Here is a 20,493-nt window from a genome sequence, read left to right as displayed (position 1 = left end):
ACCAATTAAGGCGGGGAGTGGGGTGGAACGAGCAGCTGTCTACCCTTAGCAGGAGGGCTCCTGATTACATACCTCTCCTGCTGCTGCTGCTGCTGGCTGTCCAGCAGCAGACTGAAGGTGGCTGCTGCTGTGCACAGGTATATAAAGGCTCAGAGCCTATTATGACACGCGCAGCCAGCGTTCCATTGCCACATTCCATCTACTGCAGGCAGGATACCTGGCTGGCTGAATGTCGCTGAGAAGCTCACAGAGACCGCCATAAGCAACAGTTTAACAGAATGCCACAGACTAATCAACCAAACTTTTTGGGTTGGGTTCTCTTTTATAGTCTGCAGGCATTAAATGAAAGAAGTCAGTGTTCCAGCAGAAGGAGACAACGTTTCAGAAAAGGCATTGTAGCAAACCAAAAAAGAAATTTTAAGCGCAGCAGAGTAACCAGCGCACATACCTGTTAGCTCAGGTGAGTTTAAAAGGCTGCTGTTGATAACAAGGGCATTTGCTAAATAGATGGTGTGTGTGCAACAATATACTGAAAGGTCAATTATATTGTGCAGCTTATCTCACCACCTGTAGTTATTTAGGTGAAAGCTCCAAAATGCTTGCCTAATATGTCTGTTTATCCAAAAGGAAGTAAAAAGGGAGAGCTAGAAAGATAGCATTGCATCACATTACATGGCAATGCAATGCACAGTTGCTGAAGTTGAACCAAAATGAGCTTGTAATCTGGCTTCTGCAACTTTGAACATTAAAAATCCAATGAGGAGAAGAAAAGCAAAGCCAAAGAGTCCATCCCAAAATCCGACAAACAAGCAAAATGAACAAAAAACATTGAATTCAATTCTTTCTGATTTTAGAAACTGCATTAAAGAAGGGGTGCACCGGTCCTGGAGATACTGCAATACCAGGTCAATGCGTGGAGTGGACAGAGCAAGCTCTTTTTCCATCTCCCTGTTCTAAAAATCCATTTAATATATGGTCCCCAGATAGGGGACGTATCAGATATTAAACTGATAAGAACAGATACTACACTTGATCTTAGCCAAAAGGCCGAGAAGCGATAACCAGAATTGGTTTCAAACTACAGAGCCACCCAAGGATCCTGAAAAGTCCATTTGTGGAGATGAGCTCCTGGACTCCCGTTAAGAAGACATGTTGTCAACCTCTAGATCCCTTACATGCCTGCACTTTTCGGCTTGCTGCTGCTGCAATCCACGCGTTTTAGATCTGCATAACTCCACCTCTTTAAACACAGCACCTTCACCCCCTGCTGTTCCCACCCGCCTCAACACCGTTGGAAGGGAGGAGAACCAATTAAGGCGGGGGGTGGGGTGGAACGAGCAGCTGTCTACCCTTAGCAGGAGGGCTCCTGATTACATACCTCTCCTGCTGCTGCTGCTGCTGGCTGTCCAGCAGCAGACTGAAGGTGGCTGCTGCTGTGCACAGGTATATAAAGGCTCAGAGCCTATTATGACACGCGCAGCCAGCGTTCCATTGCCACATTCCATCTACTGCAGGCAGGATACCTGGCTGGCTGAATGTCGCTGAGAAGCTCACAGAGACCGCCATAAGCAACAGTTTAACAGAATGCCACAGACTAATCAACCAAACTTTTTGGGTTGGGTTCTCTTTTATAGTCTGCAGGCATTAAATGAAAGAAGTCAGTGTTCCAGCAGAAGGAGACAACGTTTCAGAAAAGGCATTGTAGCAAACCAAAAAAGAAATTTTAAGCGCAGCAGAGTAACCAGCGCACATACCTGTTAGCTCAGGTGAGTTTAAAAGGCTGCTGTTGATAACAAGGGCATTTGCTAAATAGATGGTGTGTGTGCAACAATATACTGAAAGGTCAATTATATTGTGCAGCTTATCTCACCACCTGTAGTTATTTAGGTGAAAGCTCCAAAATGCTTGCCTAATATGTCTGTTTATCCAAAAGGAAGTAAAAAGGGAGAGCTAGAAAGATAGCATTGCATCACATTACATGGCAATGCAATGCACAGTTGCTGAAGTTGAACCAAAATGAGCTTGTAATCTGGCTTCTGCAACTTTGAACATGAAAAATCCAATGAGGAGAAGAAAAGCAAAGCCAAAGAGTCCATCCCAAAATCCGACAAACAAGCAAAATGAACAAAAAACATTGAATTCAATTCTTTCTGATTTTAGAAACTGCATTAAAGAAGGGGTGCACCGGTCCTGGAGATACTGCAATACCAGGTCAATGCGTGGAGTGGACAGAGCAAGCTCTTTTTCCATCTCCCTGTTCTAAAAATCCATTTAATATATGGTCCCCAGATAGGGGACGTATCAGATATTAAACTGATAAGAACAGATTTTTTTGATTGAATATATCTTTTATTAGCACAAAAAATAAGTTAACAGACAGTGTACAGTGCCGCAGCCCAGTACACACAGAATTCTACATCATATTTACATAGCATGAGGATACGACGCACTAACTAGACACATCACACCCCTATGCTACACAAAACACTTAATCTGAAAGAAAAAGCATGTCAATCAATACAGTACGACGAACCGTGATAAGGGATGGGGATTGGGAAAAAGGGGATGGGGAGGGGAAAATCACAGGCCCGAAGCTTTATTGAAAGACAAGACACATAAGGGGAGAGGGGGAGGAGGGGTTTAGTCCTCGTCCTCGTCCTCCGGACCGTCCATGATGGAATAGTCTCTGAGCAGGCTGTGGATCAGCCTGCGGCAGTCCTGGATGGACATCCTCTCCCTCCTCAAGATGAGCCGGTTCCTGGCGACCCAAACGGCATCCTTGAAGCAGTTCATAAGGCGCCAAGCCTCCTGGATGGCTCCGACGGTATGAACCCCAGGGTTAGAACAGATACTACACTTGATCTTAGCCAAAAGGCCGAGAAGCGATAACCAGAATTGGTTTCAAACTACGGAGCCACCCAAGGATCCTGAAAAGTCCATTTGTGGAGATGAGCTCCTGGACTCCCGTTAAGAAGACATGTTGTCAACCTCTAGATCCCTTACATGCCTGCACTTTTCGGCTTGCTGCTGCTGCAATCCACGCGTTTTAGATCTGCATAACTCCACCTCTTTAAACACAGCACCTTCACCCCCTGCTGTTCCCACCCGCCTCAACACCGTTGGAAGGGAGGAGAACCAATTAAGGCGGGGGGTGGGGTGGAACGAGCAGCTGTCTACCCTTAGCAGGAGGGCTCCTGATTACATACCTCTCCTGCTGCTGCTGCTGGCTGTCCAGCAGCAGACTGAAGGTGGCTGCTGCTGTGCACAGGTATATAAAGGCTCAGAGCCTATTATGACACGCGCAGCCAGCGTTCCATTGCCACATTCCATCTACTGCAGGCAGGATACCTGGCTGGCTGAATGTCGCTGAGAAGCTCACAGAGACCGCCATAAGCAACAGTTTAACAGAATGCCACAGACTAATCAACCAAACTTTTTGGGTTGGGTTCTCTTTTATAGTCTGCAGGCATTAAATGAAAGAAGTCAGTGTTCCAGCAGAAGGAGACAACGTTTCAGAAAAGGCATTGTAGCAAACCAAAAAAGAAATTTTAAGCGCAGCAGAGTAACCAGCGCACATACCTGTTAGCTCAGGTGAGTTTAAAAGGCTGCTGTTGATAACAAGGGCATTTGCTAAATAGATGGTGTGTGTGCAACAATATACTGAAAGGTCAATTATATTGTGCAGCTTATCTCACCACCTGTAGTTATTTAGGTGAAAGCTCCAAAATGCTTGCCTAATATGTCTGTTTATCCAAAAGGAAGTAAAAAGGGAGAGCTAGAAAGATAGCATTGCTTCACATTACATGGCAATGCAATGCACAGTTGCTGAAGTTGAACCAAAATGAGCTTGTAATCTGGCTTCTGCAACTTTGAACATGAAAAATCCAATGAGGAGAAGAAAAGCAAAGCCAAAGAGTCCATCCCAAAATCCGACAAACAAGCAAAATGAACAAAAAACATTGAATTCAATTCTTTCTGATTTTAGAAACTGCATTAAAGAAGGGGTGCACCGGTCCTGGAGATACTGCAATACCAGGTCAATGCGTGGAGTGGACAGAGCAAGCTCTTTTTCCATCTCCCTGTTCTAAAAATCCATTTAATATATGGTCCCCAGATAGGGGACGTATCAGATATTAAACTGATAAGAACAGATACTACACTTGATCTTAGCCAAAAGGCCGAGAAGCGATAACCAGAATTGGTTTCAAACTACGGAGCCACCCAAGGATCCTGAAAAGTCCATTTGTGGAGATGAGCTCCTGGACTCCCGTTAAGAAGACATGTTGTCAACCTCTAGATCCCTTACATGCCTGCACTTTTCGGCTTGCTGCTGCTGCAATCCACGCGTTTTAGATCTGCATAACTCCACCTCTTTAAACACAGCACCTTCACCCCCTGCTGTTCCCACCCGCCTCAACACCGTTGGAAGGGAGGAGAACCAATTAAGGCGGGGGGTGGGGTGGAACGAGCAGCTGTCTAACCTTAGCAGGAGGGCTCCTGATTACATACCTCTCCTGCTGCTGCTGCTGCTGGCTGTCCAGCAGCAGACAGAAGGTGGCTGCTGCTGTGCACAGGTATATAAAGGCTCAGAGCCTATTATGACACGCGCAGCCAGCGTTCCATTGCCACATTCCATCTACTGCAGGCAGGATACCTGGCTGGCTGAATGTCGCTGAGAAGCTCACAGAGACCGCCATAAGCAACAGTTTAACAGAATGCCACAGACTAATCAACCAAACTTTTTGGGTTGGGTTCTCTTTTATAGTCTGCAGGCATTAAATGAAAGAAGTCAGTGTTCCAGCAGAAGGAGACAACGTTTCAGAAAAGGCATTGTAGCAAACCAAAAAAGAAATTTTAAGCGCAGCAGAGTAACCAGCGCACATACCTGTTAGCTCAGGTGAGTTTAAAAGGCTGCTGTTGATAACAAGGGCATTTGCTAAATAGATGGTGTGTGTGCAACAATATACTGAAAGGTCAATTATATTGTGCAGCTTATCTCACCACCTGTAGTTATTTAGGTGAAAGCTCCAAAATGCTTGCCTAATATGTCTGTTTATCCAAAAGGAAGTAAAAAGGGAGAGCTAGAAAGATAGCATTGCATCACATTACATGGCAATGCAATGCACAGTTGCTGAAGTTGAACCAAAATGAGCTTGTAATCTGGCTTCTGCAACTTTGAACATGAAAAATCCAATGAGGAGAAGAAAAGCAAAGCCAAAGAGTCCATCCCAAAATCCGACAAACAAGCAAAATGAACAAAAAACATTGAATTCAATTCTTTCTGATTTTAGAAACTGCATTAAAGAAGGGGTGCACCGGTCCTGGAGATACTGCAATACCAGGTCAATGCGTGGAGTGGACAGAGCAAGCTCTTTTTCCATCTCCCTGTTCTAAAAATCCATTTAATATATGGTCCCCAGATAGGGGACGTATCAGATATTAAACTGATAAGAACAGATTTTTTTGATTGAATATATCTTTTATTAGCACAAAAAATAAGTTAACAGACAGTGTACAGTGCCGCAGCCCAGTACACACAGAATTCTACATCATATTTACATAGCATGAGGATACGACGCACTAACTAGACACATCACACCCCTATGCTACACAAAACACTTAATCTGAAAGAAAAAGCATGTCAATCAATACAGTACGACGAACCGTGATAAGGGATGGGGATTGGGAAAAAGGGGATGGGGAGGGGAAAATCACAGGCCCGAAGCTTTATTGAAAGACAAGACACATAAGGGGAGAGGGGGAGGAGGGGTTTAGTCCTCGTCCTCGTCCTCCGGACCGTCCATGATGGAATAGTCTCTGAGCAGGCTGTGGATCAGCCTGCGGCAGTCCTGGATGGACATCCTCTCCCTCCTCAAGATGAGCCGGTTCCTGGCGACCCAAACGGCATCCTTGAAGCAGTTCATAAGGCGCCAAGCCTCCTGGATGGCTCCGACGGTATGAACCCCAGGGTTAGAACAGATACTACACTTGATCTTAGCCAAAAGGCCGAGAAGCGATAACCAGAATTGGTTTCAAACTACGGAGCCACCCAAGGATCCTGAAAAGTCCATTTGTGGAGATGAGCTCCTGGACTCCCGTTAAGAAGACATGTTGTCAACCTCTAGATCCCTTACATGCCTGCACTTTTCGGCTTGCTGCTGCTGCAATCCACGCGTTTTAGATCTGCATAACTCCACCTCTTTAAACACAGCACCTTCACCCCCTGCTGTTCCCACCCGCCTCAACACCGTTGGAAGGGAGGAGAACCAATTAAGGCGGGGGGTGGGGTGGAACGAGCAGCTGTCTACCCTTAGCAGGAGGGCTCCTGATTACATACCTCTCCTGCTGCTGCTGCTGCTGGCTGTCCAGCAGCAGACTGAAGGTGGCTGCTGCTGTGCACAGGTATATAAAGGCTCAGAGCCTATTATGACACGCGCAGCCAGCGTTCCATTGCCACATTCCATCTACTGCAGGCAGGATACCTGGCTGGCTGAATGTCGCTGAGAAGCTCACAGAGACCGCCATAAGCAACAGTTTAACAGAATGCCACAGACTAATCAACCAAACTTTTTGGGTTGGGTTCTCTTTTATAGTCTGCAGGCATTAAATGAAAGAAGTCAGTGTTCCAGCAGAAGGAGACAACGTTTCAGAAAAGGCATTGTAGCAAACCAAAAAAGAAATTTTAAGCGCAGCAGAGTAACCAGCGCACATACCTGTTAGCTCAGGTGAGTTTAAAAGGCTGCTGTTGATAACAAGGGCATTTGCTAAATAGATGGTGTGTGTGCAACAATATACTGAAAGGTCAATTATATTGTGCAGCTTATCTCACCACCTGTAGTTATTTAGGTGAAAGCTCCAAAATGCTTGCCTAATATGTCTGTTTATCCAAAAGGAAGTAAAAAGGGAGAGCTAGAAAGATAGCATTGCTTCACATTACATGGCAATGCAATGCACAGTTGCTGAAGTTGAACCAAAATGAGCTTGTAATCTGGCTTCTGCAACTTTGAACATGAAAAATCCAATGAGGAGAAGAAAAGCAAAGCCAAAGAGTCCATCCCAAAATCCGACAAACAAGCAAAATGAACAAAAAACATTGAATTCAATTCTTTCTGATTTTAGAAACTGCATTAAAGAAGGGGTGCACCGGTCCTGGAGATACTGCAATACCAGGTCAATGCGTGGAGTGGACAGAGCAAGCTCTTTTTCCATCTCCCTGTTCTAAAAATCCATTTAATATATGGTCCCCAGATAGGGGACGTATCAGATATTAAACTGATAAGAACAGATACTACACTTGATCTTAGCCAAAAGGCCGAGAAGCGATAACCAGAATTGGTTTCAAACTACGGAGCCACCCAAGGATCCTGAAAAGTCCATTTGTGGAGATGAGCTCCTGGACTCCCGTTAAGAAGACATGTTGTCAACCTCTAGATCCCTTACATGCCTGCACTTTTCGGCTTGCTGCTGCTGCAATCCACGCGTTTTAGATCTGCATAACTCCACCTCTTTAAACACAGCACCTTCACCCCCTGCTGTTCCCACCCGCCTCAACACCGTTGGAAGGGAGGAGAACCAATTAAGGCGGGGGGTGGGGTGGAACGAGCAGCTGTCTACTCTTAGCAGGAGGGCTCCTGATTACATACCTCTCCTGCTGCTGCTGCTGCTGGCTGTCCAGCAGCAGACTGAAGGTGGCTGCTGCTGTGCACAGGTATATAAAGGCTCAGAGCCTATTATGACACACGCAGCCAGCGTTCCATTGCCACATTCCATCTACTGCAGGCAGGATACCTGGCTGGCTGAATGTCGCTGAGAAGCTCACAGAGACCGCCATAAGCAACAGTTTAACAGAATGCCACAGACTAATCAACCAAACTTTTTGGGTTGGGTTCTCTTTTATAGTCTGCAGGCATTAAATGAAAGAAGTCAGTGTTCCAGCAGAAGGAGACAACGTTTCAGAAAAGGCATTGTAGCAAACCAAAAAAGAAATTTTAAGCGCAGCAGAGTAACCAGCGCACATACCTGTTAGCTCAGGTGAGTTTAAAAGGCTGCTGTTGATAACAAGGGCATTTGCTAAATAGATGGTGTGTGTGCAACAATATACTGAAAGGTCAATTATATTGTGCAGCTTATCTCACCACCTGTAGTTATTTAGGTGAAAGCTCCAAAATGCTTGCCTAATATGTCTGTTTATCCAAAAGGAAGTAAAAAGGGAGAGCTAGAAAGATAGCATTGCATCACATTACATGGCAATGCAATGCACAGTTGCTGAAGTTGAACCAAAATGAGCTTGTAATCTGGCTTCTGCAACTTTGAACATGAAAAATCCAATGAGGAGAAGAAAAGCAAAGCCAAAGAGTCCATCCCAAAATCCGACAAACAAGCAAAATGAACAAAAAACATTGAATTCAATTCTTTCTGATTTTAGAAACTGCATTAAAGAAGGGGTGCACCGGTCCTGGAGATACTGCAATACCAGGTCAATGCGTGGAGTGGACAGAGCAAGCTCTTTTTCCATCTCCCTGTTCTAAAAATCCATTTAATATATGGTCCCCAGATAGGGGACGTATCAGATATTAAACTGATAAGAACAGATACTACACTTGATCTTAGCCAAAAGGCCGAGAAGCGATAACCAGAATTGGTTTCAAACTACGGAGCCACCCAAGGATCCTGAAAAGTCCATTTGTGGAGATGAGCTCCTGGACTCCCGTTAAGAAGACATGTTGTCAACCTCTAGATCCCTTACATGCCTGCACTTTTCGGCTTGCTGCTGCTGCAATCCACGCGTTTTAGATCTGCATAACTCCACCTCTTTAAACACAGCACCTTCACCCCCTGCTGTTCCCACCCGCCTCAACACCGTTGGAAGGGAGGAGAACCAATTAAGGCGGGGGGTGGGGTGGAACGAGCAGCTGTCTACTCTTAGCAGGAGGGCTCCTGATTACATACCTCTCCTGCTGCTGCTGCTGCTGGCTGTCCAGCAGCAGACTGAAGGTGGCTGCTGCTGTGCACAGGTATATAAAGGCTCAGAGCCTATTATGACACACGCAGCCAGCGTTCCATTGCCACATTCCATCTACTGCAGGCAGGATACCTGGCTGGCTGAATGTCGCTGAGAAGCTCACAGAGACCGCCATAAGCAACAGTTTAACAGAATGCCACAGACTAATCAACCAAACTTTTTGGGTTGGGTTCTCTTTTATAGTCTGCAGGCATTAAATGAAAGAAGTCAGTGTTCCAGCAGAAGGAGACAACGTTTCAGAAAAGGCATTGTAGCAAACCAAAAAAGAAATTTTAAGCGCAGCAGAGTAACCAGCGCACATACCTGTTAGCTCAGGTGAGTTTAAAAGGCTGCTGTTGATAACAAGGGCATTTGCTAAATAGATGGTGTGTGTGCAACAATATACTGAAAGGTCAATTATATTGTGCAGCTTATCTCACCACCTGTAGTTATTTAGGTGAAAGCTCCAAAATGCTTGCCTAATATGTCTGTTTATCCAAAAGGAAGTAAAAAGGGAGAGCTAGAAAGATAGCATTGCATCACATTACATGGCAATGCAATGCACAGTTGCTGAAGTTGAACCAAAATGAGCTTGTAATCTGGCTTCTGCAACTTTGAACATGAAAAATCCAATGAGGAGAAGAAAAGCAAAGCCAAAGAGTCCATCCCAAAATCCGACAAACAAGCAAAATGAACAAAAAACATTGAATTCAATTCTTTCTGATTTTAGAAACTGCATTAAAGAAGGGGTGCACCGGTCCTGGAGATACTGCAATACCAGGTCAATGCGTGGAGTGGACAGAGCAAGCTCTTTTTCCATCTCCCTGTTCTAAAAATCCATTTAATATATGGTCCCCAGATAGGGGACGTATCAGATATTAAACTGATAAGAACAGATACTACACTTGATCTTAGCCAAAAGGCCGAGAAGCGATAACCAGAATTGGTTTCAAACTACGGAGCCACCCAAGGATCCTGAAAAGTCCATTTGTGGAGATGAGCTCCTGGACTCCCGTTAAGAAGACATGTTGTCAACCTCTAGATCCCTTACATGCCTGCACTTTTCGGCTTGCTGCTGCTGCAATCCACGCGTTTTAGATCTGCATAACTCCACCTCTTTAAACACAGCACCTTCACACCCTGCTGTTCCCACCCGCCTCAACACCGTTGGAAGGGAGGAGAACCAATTAAGGCGGGGGGTGGGGTGGAACGAGCAGCTGTCTACCCTTAGCAGGAGGGCTCCTGATTACATACCTCTCCTGCTGCTGCTGCTGCTGGCTGTCCAGCAGCAGACTGAAGGTGGCTGCTGCTGTGCACAGGTATATAAAGGCTCAGAGCCTATTATGACACGCGCAGCCAGCGTTCCATTGCCACATTCCATCTACTGCAGGCAGGATACCTGGCTGGCTGAATGTCGCTGAGAAGCTCACAGAGACCGCCATAAGCAACAGTTTAACAGAATGCCACAGACTAATCAACCAAACTTTTTGGGTTGGGTTCTCTTTTATAGTCTGCAGGCATTAAATGAAAGAAGTCAGTGTTCCAGCAGAAGGAGACAACGTTTCAGAAAAGGCATTGTAGCAAACCAAAAAAGAAATTTTAAGCGCAGCAGAGTAACCAGCACACATACCTGTTAGCTCAGGTGAGTTTAAAAGGCTGCTGTTGATAACAAGGGCATTTGCTAAATAGATGGTGTGTGTGCAACAATATACTGAAAGGTCAATTATATTGTGCAGCTTATCTCACCACCTGTAGTTATTTAGGTGAAAGCTCCAAAATGCTTGCCTAATATGTCTGTTTATCCAAAAGGAAGTAAAAAGGGAGAGCTAGAAAGATAGCATTGCATCACATTACATGGCAATGCAATGCACAGTTGCTGAAGTTGAACCAAAATGAGCTTGTAATCTGGCTTCTGCAACTTTGAACATGAAAAATCCAATGAGGAGAAGAAAAGCAAAGCCAAAGAGTCCATCCCAAAATCCGACAAACAAGCAAAATGAACAAAAAACATTGAATTCAATTCTTTCTGATTTTAGAAACTGCATTAAAGAAGGGGTGCATCGGTCCTGGAGATACTGCAATACCAGGTCAATGCGTGGAGTGGACAGAGCAAGCTCTTTTTCCATCTCCCTGTTCTAAAAATCCATTTAATATATGGTCCCCAGATAGGGGACGTATCAGATATTAAACTGATAAGAACAGATACTACACTTGATCTTAGCCAAAAGGCCGAGAAGCGATAACCAGAATTGGTTTCAAACTACGGAGCCACCCAAGGATCCTGAAAAGTCCATTTGTGGAGATGAGCTCCTGGACTCCCGTTAAGAAGACATGTTGTCAACCTCTAGATCCCTTACATGCCTGCACTTTTCGGCTTGCTGCTGCTGCAATCCACGCGTTTTAGATCTGCATAACTCCACCTCTTTAAACACAGCACCTTCACCCCCTGCTGTTCCCACCCGCCTCAACACCGTTGGAAGGGAGGAGAACCAATTAAGGCGGGGGGTGGGGTGGAACGAGCAGCTGTCTACCCTTAGCAGGAGGGCTCCTGATTACATACCTCTCCTGCTGCTGCTGCTGCTGGCTGTCCAGCAGCAGACTGAAGGTGGCTGCTGCTGTGCACAGGTATATAAAGGCTCAGAGCCTATTATGACACGCGCAGCCAGCGTTCCATTGCCACATTCCATCTACTGCAGGCAGGATACCTGGCTGGCTGAATGTCGCTGAGAAGCTCACAGAGACCGCCATAAGCAACAGTTTAACAGAATGCCACAGACTAATCAACCAAACTTTTTGGGTTGGGTTCTCTTTTATAGTCTGCAGGCATTAAATGAAAGAAGTCAGTGTTCCAGCAGAAGGAGACAACGTTTCAGAAAAGGCATTGTAGCAAACCAAAAAAGAAATTTTAAGCGCAGCAGAGTAACCAGCGCACATACCTGTTAGCTCAGGTGAGTTTAAAAGGCTGCTGTTGATAACAAGGGCATTTGCTAAATAGATGGTGTGTGTGCAACAATATACTGAAAGGTCAATTATATTGTGCAGCTTATCTCACCACCTGTAGTTATTTAGGTGAAAGCTCCAAAATGCTTGCCTAATATGTCTGTTTATCCAAAAGGAAGTAAAAAGGGAGAGCTAGAAGGATAGCATTGCATCACATTACATGGCAATGCAATGCACAGTTGCTGAAGTTGAACCAAAATGAGCTTGTAATCTGGCTTCTGCAACTTTGAACATGAAAAATCCAATGAGGAGAAGAAAAGCAAAGCCAAAGAGTCCATCCCAAAATCCGACAAACAAGCAAAATGAACAAAAAACATTGAATTCAATTCTTTCTGATTTTAGAAACTGCATTAAAGAAGGGGTGCACCGGTCCTGGAGATACTGCAATACCAGGTCAATGCGTGGAGTGGACAGAGCAAGCTCTTTTTCCATCTCCCTGTTCTAAAAATCCATTTAATATATGGTCCCCAGATAGGGGACGTATCAGATATTAAACTGATAAGAACAGATACTACACTTGATCTTAGCCAAAAGGCCGAGAAGCGATAACCAGAATTGGTTTCAAACTACGGAGCCACCCAAGGATCCTGAAAAGTCCATTTGTGGAGATGAGCTCCTGGACTCCCGTTAAGAAGACATGTTGTCAACCTCTAGATCCCTTACATGCCTGCACTTTTCGGCTTGCTGCTGCTGCAATCCACGCGTTTTAGATCTGCATAACTCCACCTCTTTAAACACAGCACCTTCACCCCCTGCTGTTCCCACCCGCCTCAACACCGTTGGAAGGGAGGAGAACCAATTAAGGCGGGGGGTGGGGTGGAACGAGCAGCTGTCTACCCTTAGCAGGAGGGCTCCTGATTACATACCTCTCCTGCTGCTGCTGCTGCTGGCTGTCCAGCAGCAGACTGAAGGTGGCTGCTGCTGTGCACAGGTATATAAAGGCTCAGAGCCTATTATGACACGCGCAGCCAGCGTTCCATTGCCACATTCCATCTACTGCAGGCAGGATACCTGGCTGGCTGAATGTCGCTGAGAAGCTCACAGAGACCGCCATAAGCAACAGTTTAACAGAATGCCACAGACTAATCAACCAAACTTTTTGGGTTGGGTTCTCTTTTATAGTCTGCAGGCATTAAATGAAAGAAGTCAGTGTTCCAGCAGAAGGAGACAACGTTTCAGAAAAGGCATTGTAGCAAACCAAAAAAGAAATTTTAAGCGCAGCAGAGTAACCAGCGCACATACCTGTTAGCTCAGGTGAGTTTAAAAGGCTGCTGTTGATAACAAGGGCATTTGCTAAATAGATGGTGTGTGTGCAACAATATACTGAAAGGTCAATTATATTGTGCAGCTTATCTCACCACCTGTAGTTATTTAGGTGAAAGCTCCAAAATGCTTGCCTAATATGTCTGTTTATCCAAAAGGAAGTAAAAAGGGAGAGCTAGAAAGATAGCATTGCATCACATTACATGGCAATGCAATGCACAGTTGCTGAAGTTGAACCAAAATGAGCTTGTAATCTGGCTTCTGCAACTTTGAACATGAAAAATCCAATGAGGAGAAGAAAAGCAAAGCCAAAGAGTCCATCCCAAAATCCGACAAACAAGCAAAATGAACAAAAAACATTGAATTCAATTCTTTCTGATTTTAGAAACTGCATTAAAGAAGGGGTGCACCGGTCCTGGAGATACTGCAATACCAGGTCAATGCGTGGAGTGGACAGAGCAAGCTCTTTTTCCATCTCCCTGTTCTAAAAATTCATTTAATATATGGTCCCCAGATAGGGGACGTATCAGATATTAAACTGATAAGAACAGATACTACACTTGATCTTAGCCAAAAGGCCGAGAAGCGATAACCAGAATTGGTTTCAAACTACGGAGCCACCCAAGGATCCTGAAAAGTCCATTTGTGGAGATGAGCTCCTGGACTCCCGTTAAGAAGACATGTTGTCAACCTCTAGATCCCTTACATGCCTGCACTTTTCGGCTTGCTGCTGCTGCAATCCACGCGTTTTAGATCTGCATAACTCCACCTCTTTAAACACAGCACCTTCACCCCATGCTGTTCCCACCCGCCTCAACACCGTTGGAAGGGAGGAGAACCAATTAAGGCGGGGGGTGGGATGGAACGAGCAGCTGTCTACCCTTAGCAGGAGGGCTCCTGATTACATACCTCTCCTGCTGCTGCTGCTGCTGGCTGTCCAGCAGCAGACTGAAGGTGGCTGCTGCTGTGCACAGGTATATAAAGGCTCAGAGCCTATTATGACACGCGCAGCCAGCGTTCCATTGCCACATTCCATCTACTGCAGGCAGGATACCTGGCTGGCTGAATGTCGCTGAGAAGCTCACAGAGACCGCCATAAGCAACAGTTTAACAGAATGCCACAGACTAATCAACCAAACTTTTTGGGTTGGGTTCTCTTTTATAGTCTGCAGGCATTAAATGAAAGAAGTCAGTGTTCCAGCAGAGGGAGACAACGTTTCAGAAAAGGCATTGTAGCAAACCAAAAAAGAAATTTTAAGCGCAGCAGAGTAACCAGCGCACATACCTGTTAGCTCAGGTGAATTTAAAAGGCTGCTGTTGATAACAAGGGCATTTGCTAAATAGATGGTGTGTGTGCAACAATATACTGAAAGGTCAATTATATTGTGCAGCTTATCTCACCACCTGTAGTTATTTAGGTGAAAGCTCCAAAATGCTTGCCTAATATGTCTGTTTATCCAAAAGGAAGTAAAAAGGGAGAGCTAGAAAGATAGCATTGCATCACATTACATGGCAATGCAATGCACAGTTGCTGAAGTTGAACCAAAATGAGCTTGTAATCTGGCTTCTGCAACTTTGAACATGAAAAATCCAATGAGGAGAAGAAAAGCAAAGCCAAAGAGTCCATCCCAAAATCCGACAAACAAGCAAAATGAACAAAAAACATTGAATTCAATTCTTTCTGATTTTAGAAACTGCATTAAAGAAGGGGTGCACCGGTCCTGGAGATACTGCAATACCAGGTCAATGCGTGGAGTGGACAGAGCAAGCTCTTTTTCCATCTCCCTGTTCTAAAAATCCATTTAATATATGGTCCCCAGATAGGGGACGTATCAGATATTAAACTGATAAGAACAGATTTTTTTTAATTTGGCTATCCCCTGCAGAGGGATAAAACCGTTTATTAAAACTTTAACAAATTACAAGCATAATTAAACAAATACCAAACGTTAAAAGACAAATGAAATTTACAAAACAAAAAAATACAAAGATTTTAAATAATTAGGTTCCATTGGTCAACAAGCCATTTTTTGGAAATATGTACATTCTTCTTTTTGTCAATTAAATAATAAGTATACATTTCACATAAACATAAACTTAAAACATCATTCACTGATAAAACATCTTGTTTAAAAATAGCAATGTTGCGCGCTTTCCAGAGAGATGACTTGGCGCAGTTCACTGTCTTCCAAGCCATTGTGTACTGGTCCATTGTGGGGCATTCCATAAGTCCGTATAGCACAGTTTTATATGTAAAGTCCTTGAGGTCTGCCACCCTTTCCAGTAGGGGGAGCAGTCTTCTCCAGAAATCCTTTGCAAAATTACATGTCCATAATAGATGTTCCACCGTTTCCTCGTCTTGGCATCCGGTTCTTTGGCAGATGGCAGACCTCACAAATCCTCTTCTGTATTGGAATGCCCGGCAAGGAAGACAGCGGTGCATGCAACTCCAAGCCAGATCTCTCTGTTCATTAAAAAGATAAAAAACGTTAATCATTTTCCAGATAGACATAGATTTGTCATCATCATATCTGTCAACATTACATATTTCCTCACTTTTACGTATTTCTTTAATTAGTTTCTTACTATTTCTTAATTCCTCTATTTTCTTAGTCCCTAAATTAAAATCGGACACTATTTTCCTTAAAATCTCATAATGCGTCGACAAATTAAAAGCATGGGGCACAGATATATTAACTTCATACCATCCAAACTTTCTCATAAAAAATCCTGTATTAAAACGCATAAAAAAGGACCAATAGTGATTCTTAAAAAGGGCATTAAAACAGTAAACGAACAGATGGATTAAAAGAAACCTATTAAAATCTGGAAAATCTTTACCACCTTTTACTTTTGATTTCATCACGATTTCTCTTTTCAGCTTTTCCATCTTTGAGTTCCAAAAGAAGGTAAAACAGGTTTTGGTTATCTTTTTTAAAACATTAACAGGCGGGGGGAAAACCATGCTAAGATACAATAAAAGAGGTAAAATCACCATCTTTAAAACCAATACTTTACCCTCCATTGTAAGTCTCCTCATGTTCCACATACATATTTTCGTATTTACTTTCTGTGTAACTGTTTCCCAACTATTATAACCATCATTATTTTCAGTGAATGATATACCTAAAATGGAAATGGATTCGGAGACATTAATTGGTACATCACGTAAAATCATCCCCCCAACACTTAAAATGTTACACTTATTAAAATTGATTTTAAAACCAGAAGCTAGACAAAAGGATTGCACTTGATGGAGAGTGGCCGTAAGTGATGGTGCATCTGTACACAAGACCGCCACGTCATCCATGTAGCCTACAACCTTGGCCTCCAAACCACCGCTTCCAGGCAGAGGGACACCGCATATCTGTTTATTTTGGCGTATTGCACATAACATTGGTTCCAGTGCACAGATAAACAGTAGGGGGGACAGAGGGCATCCCTGTTTCACCCCTGACCGTAAAAATACCTCTTGTGTCTTAAAACCATTCACTAAAATCTTACTTGTACAATCCTTGTAAAATGCTTTAAGCGATAGTAAAAACCCTTCTGGTATGCCCATTTTCTCTAAAACTTTAAAAAGATAAAAGTGTGAGACACGGTCAAATGCTTTTTCAAAATCAATAGATAAAATCGCCATTTTCCCCTTTCTGTCTTTCACATCCTCAATACAGTCTTTCACTAAATTCAGATTGTCCCATATACTGCGCCCCGGCACCCCACACACTTGATTAGAATGAATAACTTTGCTGATGACTTCTTTTAGACGATTTGCACAAATTTTAGCCATTATTTTATAGTCACAATTTAAAAGTGTTATTGGTCTCCAGTTTTCTAATTTTGATTTATCACCTTTTTTATATAGGAGGGAGACTTCACCTTTCTTCCAGGAATTTAATAAAACCTTATTATTAAAAACCTCAGTAAACAAATAAAACAAATCATCTTTTAAAATATCATAAAAACATACATAAAATTCTATTGGGATGCCATCAGGACCAGGGACCTTTCCAGTTTTAAAACTTTTAATAGTTTTTAACACTTCTTGTTCCGTTAAAACTTGGGATAAAAACTCTTGGGATGCGGGATCTAAAACAGCTGTTAGTCCTTGCAGCGAATCATCCATTAATTTATTATCTATATTTTTTCCATTAAAAAGATTAGAAAAAAAAACCTCAACTTTACCCAGCATATTTTTTATATTATTCTCACCATCTATATGGTCAATTATCACTTTTTCTTTTTTATTTTTCCTAAAAAAATATCTGGAACACTTTTCATTTTCTTCTATATGTTGTACTCTAGAACGAAAAATTATCTCTTTTCCTTTTTGTTCTAGCCATTTTGAAATCTCTTCTTTTAAGTTTGAAATATCAACTTGTACATCTATCCCATTGTCTCTGAGCTTAAATAATGTTTGTAGGCGGGTATTTAAAATTCTATATTCTTCATATTTTTCTTTGGCTCTACATATACTCTTTTTAATAAAAAAGTCTTTTATTTTTACTTTCATTCTATCCCACCATACACTCATAGTCTCATTTGTTTTTTTCCCTTTTCTACATTTCCTATAAAACTCAATAAAATCTGATAAAATCTGCGGGTCGGTTAAAAGGGATACATTCATTTTCCAGCTTTTCTTACCACATTTTTTGTTGTCATTTACTTTTATGGTAAAGGATAAAAGTTTATGGTCTGAAAATATATTAGTTAAAACTTCACATTTGGCAGGTATTGTTTTATCTGAACCAAAAATAAAATCAATCCTAGAGCTACAATTAGCATTGCTCCAAGTGAAACCGGCGTCCTCTGGGCTGTCACTATGACACTCTTTATATATGTCTATCAATTTAGCATCTTTGACTATATCATGTAGCATACCTGAGGTTTTATCGTAGTTCCTGCTTACAACTTTTTTTAACTTTTCTAGTACATCTCTAAAAATACCTTCTCCGGTGAATGTGATGTCATAGTCACCTCTTCTGGGATAATCCTGGATGGAGAGAATTACATTCCTTTGTACGCCAAGAAGGTTCCTGAGCACGTCCTGGACTACATACCCTAATTTTCTCATATCCGAGCCACCCGCCGTGAAGTGAACTCGGATAGAGTTTTTTAGCCTCGCATAAAGAGGCACGAGGTTAGAATCAACCTCCATGGAAAAACGCAACAAGGTTGCAAATTGCAGCCGCTTGCAATCTGCGCTCCCAGTGTTCTTGCAGCGAAAAACACCTGGAAGCTGGGGGATCGCAACTCGTTACCCTGGGACTAAGCCCTCTCCCTAATAGCAGCAAGCAGGTTAAGTCCACCAAAGTGGACGATCCTGCCAGGCCAAGGAGAGGGGTACCCGAGTGCCCTTCAACCACAATCTCCTGCAATAAAGCACTTGATCGTAGCCAAAAGGCCGAGAAGCGATAACCAGAATTGGTTTCAAACTACGGAGCCACCCAAGGATCCTGAAAAGTCCATTTGTGGAGATGAGCTCCTGGACTCCCGTTAAGAAGACATGTTGTCAACCTCTAGATCCCTTACATGCCTGCACTTTTCGGCTTGCTGCTGCTGCAATCCACGCGTTTTAGATCTGCATAACTCCACCTCTTTAAACACAGCACCTTCACCCCCTGCTGTTCCCACCCGCCTCAACACCGTTGGAAGGGAGGAGAACCAATTAAGGCGGGGGGTGGGGTGGAACGAGCAGCTGTCTACCCTTAGCAGGAGGGCTCCTGATTACATACCTCTCCTGCTGCTGCTGCTGCTGGCTGTCCAGCAGCAGACTGAAGGTGGCTGCTGCTGTGCACAGGTATATAAAGGCTCAGAGCCTATTATGACACGCGCAGCCAGCGTTCCATTGCCACATTCCATCTACTGCAGGCAGGATACCTGGCTGGCTGAATGTCGCTGAGAAGCTCACAGAGACCGCCATAAGCAACAGTTTAACAGAATGCCACAGACTAATCAACCAAACTTTTTGGGTTGGGTTCTCTTTTATAGTCTGCAGGCATTAAATGAAAGAAGTCAGTGTTCCAGCAGAGGGAGACAACGTTTCAGAAAAGGCATTGTAGCAAACCAAAAAAGAAATTTTAAGCGCAGCAGAGTAACCAGCGCACATACCTGTTAGCTCAGGTGAGTTTAAAAGGCTGCTGTTGATAACAAGGGCATTTGCTAAATAGATGGTGTGTGTGCAACAATATACTGAAAGGTCAATTATATTGTGCAGCTTATCTCACCACCTGTAGTTATTTAGGTGAAAGCTCCAAAATGCTTGCCTAATATGTCTGTTTATCCAAAAGGAAGTAAAAAGGGAGAGCTAGAAAGATAGCATTGCATCACATTACATGGCAATGCAATGCACAGTTGCTGAAGTTGAACCAAAATGAGCTTGTAATCTGGCTTCTGCAACTTTGAACATGAAAAATCCAATGAGGAGAAGAAAAGCAAAGCCAAAGAGTCCATCCCAAAATCCGACAAACAAGCAAAATGAACAAAAAACATTGAATTCAATTCTTTCTGATTTTAGAAACTGCATTAAAGAAGGGGTGCACCGGTCCTGGAGATACTGCAATACCAGGTCAATGCGTGGAGTGGACAGAGCAAGCTCTTTTTCCATCTCCCTGTTCTAAAAATCCATTTAATATATGGTCCCCAGATAGGGGACGTATCAGATATTAAACTGATAAGAACAGATTTTTTTGATTGAAGCTGCATCCAAGGCACTGAAAAATGTGACCGAAGTCACACCAAAACAGCGCACGAGGCGAGGATTCATGTGGACCCTTCCCGGAGGAGAGGGTCCCCAATAAACCATCCCCATCCCTCCGAGCCAGAAGGCCACAGCGAGGGTCAGGGATCTCCGATGCTCTCCCTAGCCGAAGCCGGAGAAGAGCCGTTTTCGTGCTCCCAGCTTCCATCTAGGCTGCCACCCTAGTGGAGCTGGAGCCTGTGTTGGTTTCTCAGCCCAAAGCTGACCGGACCTCCGACCGGGTTTATAAAAATTCCCCTTCCTAGCCCGTAGGCCAGGAATAGGGGGGGTTGCTCAGAAAGTATGATTGGCAAAGGTGCGGCGTGCTACGAAGCCAAGTCTTTCTGGGGTTCCCAGTCCCAGTAAGCTTGGACTCCCACCAGGGCGCCTACTCCTGGGGCACATTGCTCCAAAGCCCTCACACTTACCCAGCCTAGTGACTTCGATCCTGGAGGGCCATGTTTTCCATCAGATAACTCTATGAGCCACC

The 20,493-nt window shown here is 43.7% G+C and overlaps 12 non-coding genes and 2 pseudogenes across 12 annotated transcripts; all 14 read right to left on the bottom strand.

The window, feature by feature from the left end:
* Positions 1 to 868: 868 nt before the first annotated feature.
* Positions 869 to 1,059, bottom strand: LOC141230091 (U2 spliceosomal RNA). Its single transcript, XR_012296655.1, has one exon. It is a non-coding gene; the product is annotated as a U2 spliceosomal RNA (small nuclear RNA).
* Positions 1,060 to 2,174: 1,115 nt separating this feature from the next.
* LOC141230118 (U2 spliceosomal RNA) lies at positions 2,175 to 2,368 on the bottom strand. The gene has a single exon (XR_012296682.1). It is a non-coding gene; the product is annotated as a U2 spliceosomal RNA (small nuclear RNA).
* A 443-nt stretch (positions 2,369 to 2,811) lies between these two features.
* Positions 2,812 to 2,887, bottom strand: LOC141230130 (U2 spliceosomal RNA; annotated as a pseudogene).
* Positions 2,888 to 3,999: 1,112 nt separating this feature from the next.
* Positions 4,000 to 4,190, bottom strand: LOC141230090 (U2 spliceosomal RNA). Its single transcript, XR_012296654.1, has one exon. It is a non-coding gene; the product is annotated as a U2 spliceosomal RNA (small nuclear RNA).
* Positions 4,191 to 5,305: 1,115 nt separating this feature from the next.
* On the bottom strand, positions 5,306 to 5,499 carry LOC141230117 (U2 spliceosomal RNA). The gene has a single exon (XR_012296681.1). It is a non-coding gene; the product is annotated as a U2 spliceosomal RNA (small nuclear RNA).
* Positions 5,500 to 5,942: 443 nt separating this feature from the next.
* Positions 5,943 to 6,018, bottom strand: LOC141230129 (U2 spliceosomal RNA; annotated as a pseudogene).
* Positions 6,019 to 7,133: 1,115 nt separating this feature from the next.
* LOC141230089 (U2 spliceosomal RNA) lies at positions 7,134 to 7,324 on the bottom strand. The gene has a single exon (XR_012296653.1). It is a non-coding gene; the product is annotated as a U2 spliceosomal RNA (small nuclear RNA).
* Positions 7,325 to 8,439: 1,115 nt separating this feature from the next.
* LOC141230087 (U2 spliceosomal RNA) lies at positions 8,440 to 8,630 on the bottom strand. Its single transcript, XR_012296652.1, has one exon. It is a non-coding gene; the product is annotated as a U2 spliceosomal RNA (small nuclear RNA).
* Positions 8,631 to 9,745: 1,115 nt separating this feature from the next.
* LOC141230086 (U2 spliceosomal RNA) lies at positions 9,746 to 9,936 on the bottom strand. The gene has a single exon (XR_012296651.1). It is a non-coding gene; the product is annotated as a U2 spliceosomal RNA (small nuclear RNA).
* A 1,115-nt stretch (positions 9,937 to 11,051) lies between these two features.
* LOC141230109 (U2 spliceosomal RNA) lies at positions 11,052 to 11,242 on the bottom strand. Its single transcript, XR_012296673.1, has one exon. It is a non-coding gene; the product is annotated as a U2 spliceosomal RNA (small nuclear RNA).
* Positions 11,243 to 12,357: 1,115 nt separating this feature from the next.
* On the bottom strand, positions 12,358 to 12,548 carry LOC141230085 (U2 spliceosomal RNA). The gene has a single exon (XR_012296650.1). It is a non-coding gene; the product is annotated as a U2 spliceosomal RNA (small nuclear RNA).
* A 1,115-nt stretch (positions 12,549 to 13,663) lies between these two features.
* Positions 13,664 to 13,854, bottom strand: LOC141230074 (U2 spliceosomal RNA). The gene has a single exon (XR_012296645.1). It is a non-coding gene; the product is annotated as a U2 spliceosomal RNA (small nuclear RNA).
* A 1,115-nt stretch (positions 13,855 to 14,969) lies between these two features.
* LOC141230120 (U2 spliceosomal RNA) lies at positions 14,970 to 15,156 on the bottom strand. The gene has a single exon (XR_012296684.1). It is a non-coding gene; the product is annotated as a U2 spliceosomal RNA (small nuclear RNA).
* A 4,639-nt stretch (positions 15,157 to 19,795) lies between these two features.
* LOC141230114 (U2 spliceosomal RNA) lies at positions 19,796 to 19,978 on the bottom strand. Its single transcript, XR_012296678.1, has one exon. It is a non-coding gene; the product is annotated as a U2 spliceosomal RNA (small nuclear RNA).
* Positions 19,979 to 20,493: the final 515 nt, after the last annotated feature.

Source organism: Phyllobates terribilis, unplaced genomic scaffold (genome assembly GCF_046119375.1).
Source record: "Phyllobates terribilis strain yellow unplaced genomic scaffold, ASM4611937v1 Scaffold_498__1_contigs__length_1317049, whole genome shotgun sequence".
Lineage (NCBI taxonomy): Eukaryota > Metazoa > Chordata > Amphibia > Anura > Dendrobatidae > Phyllobates > Phyllobates terribilis.
Note: the sequence above shows the minus strand (reverse complement) of the source record. Positions and strands in the feature narration are given on the sequence as shown.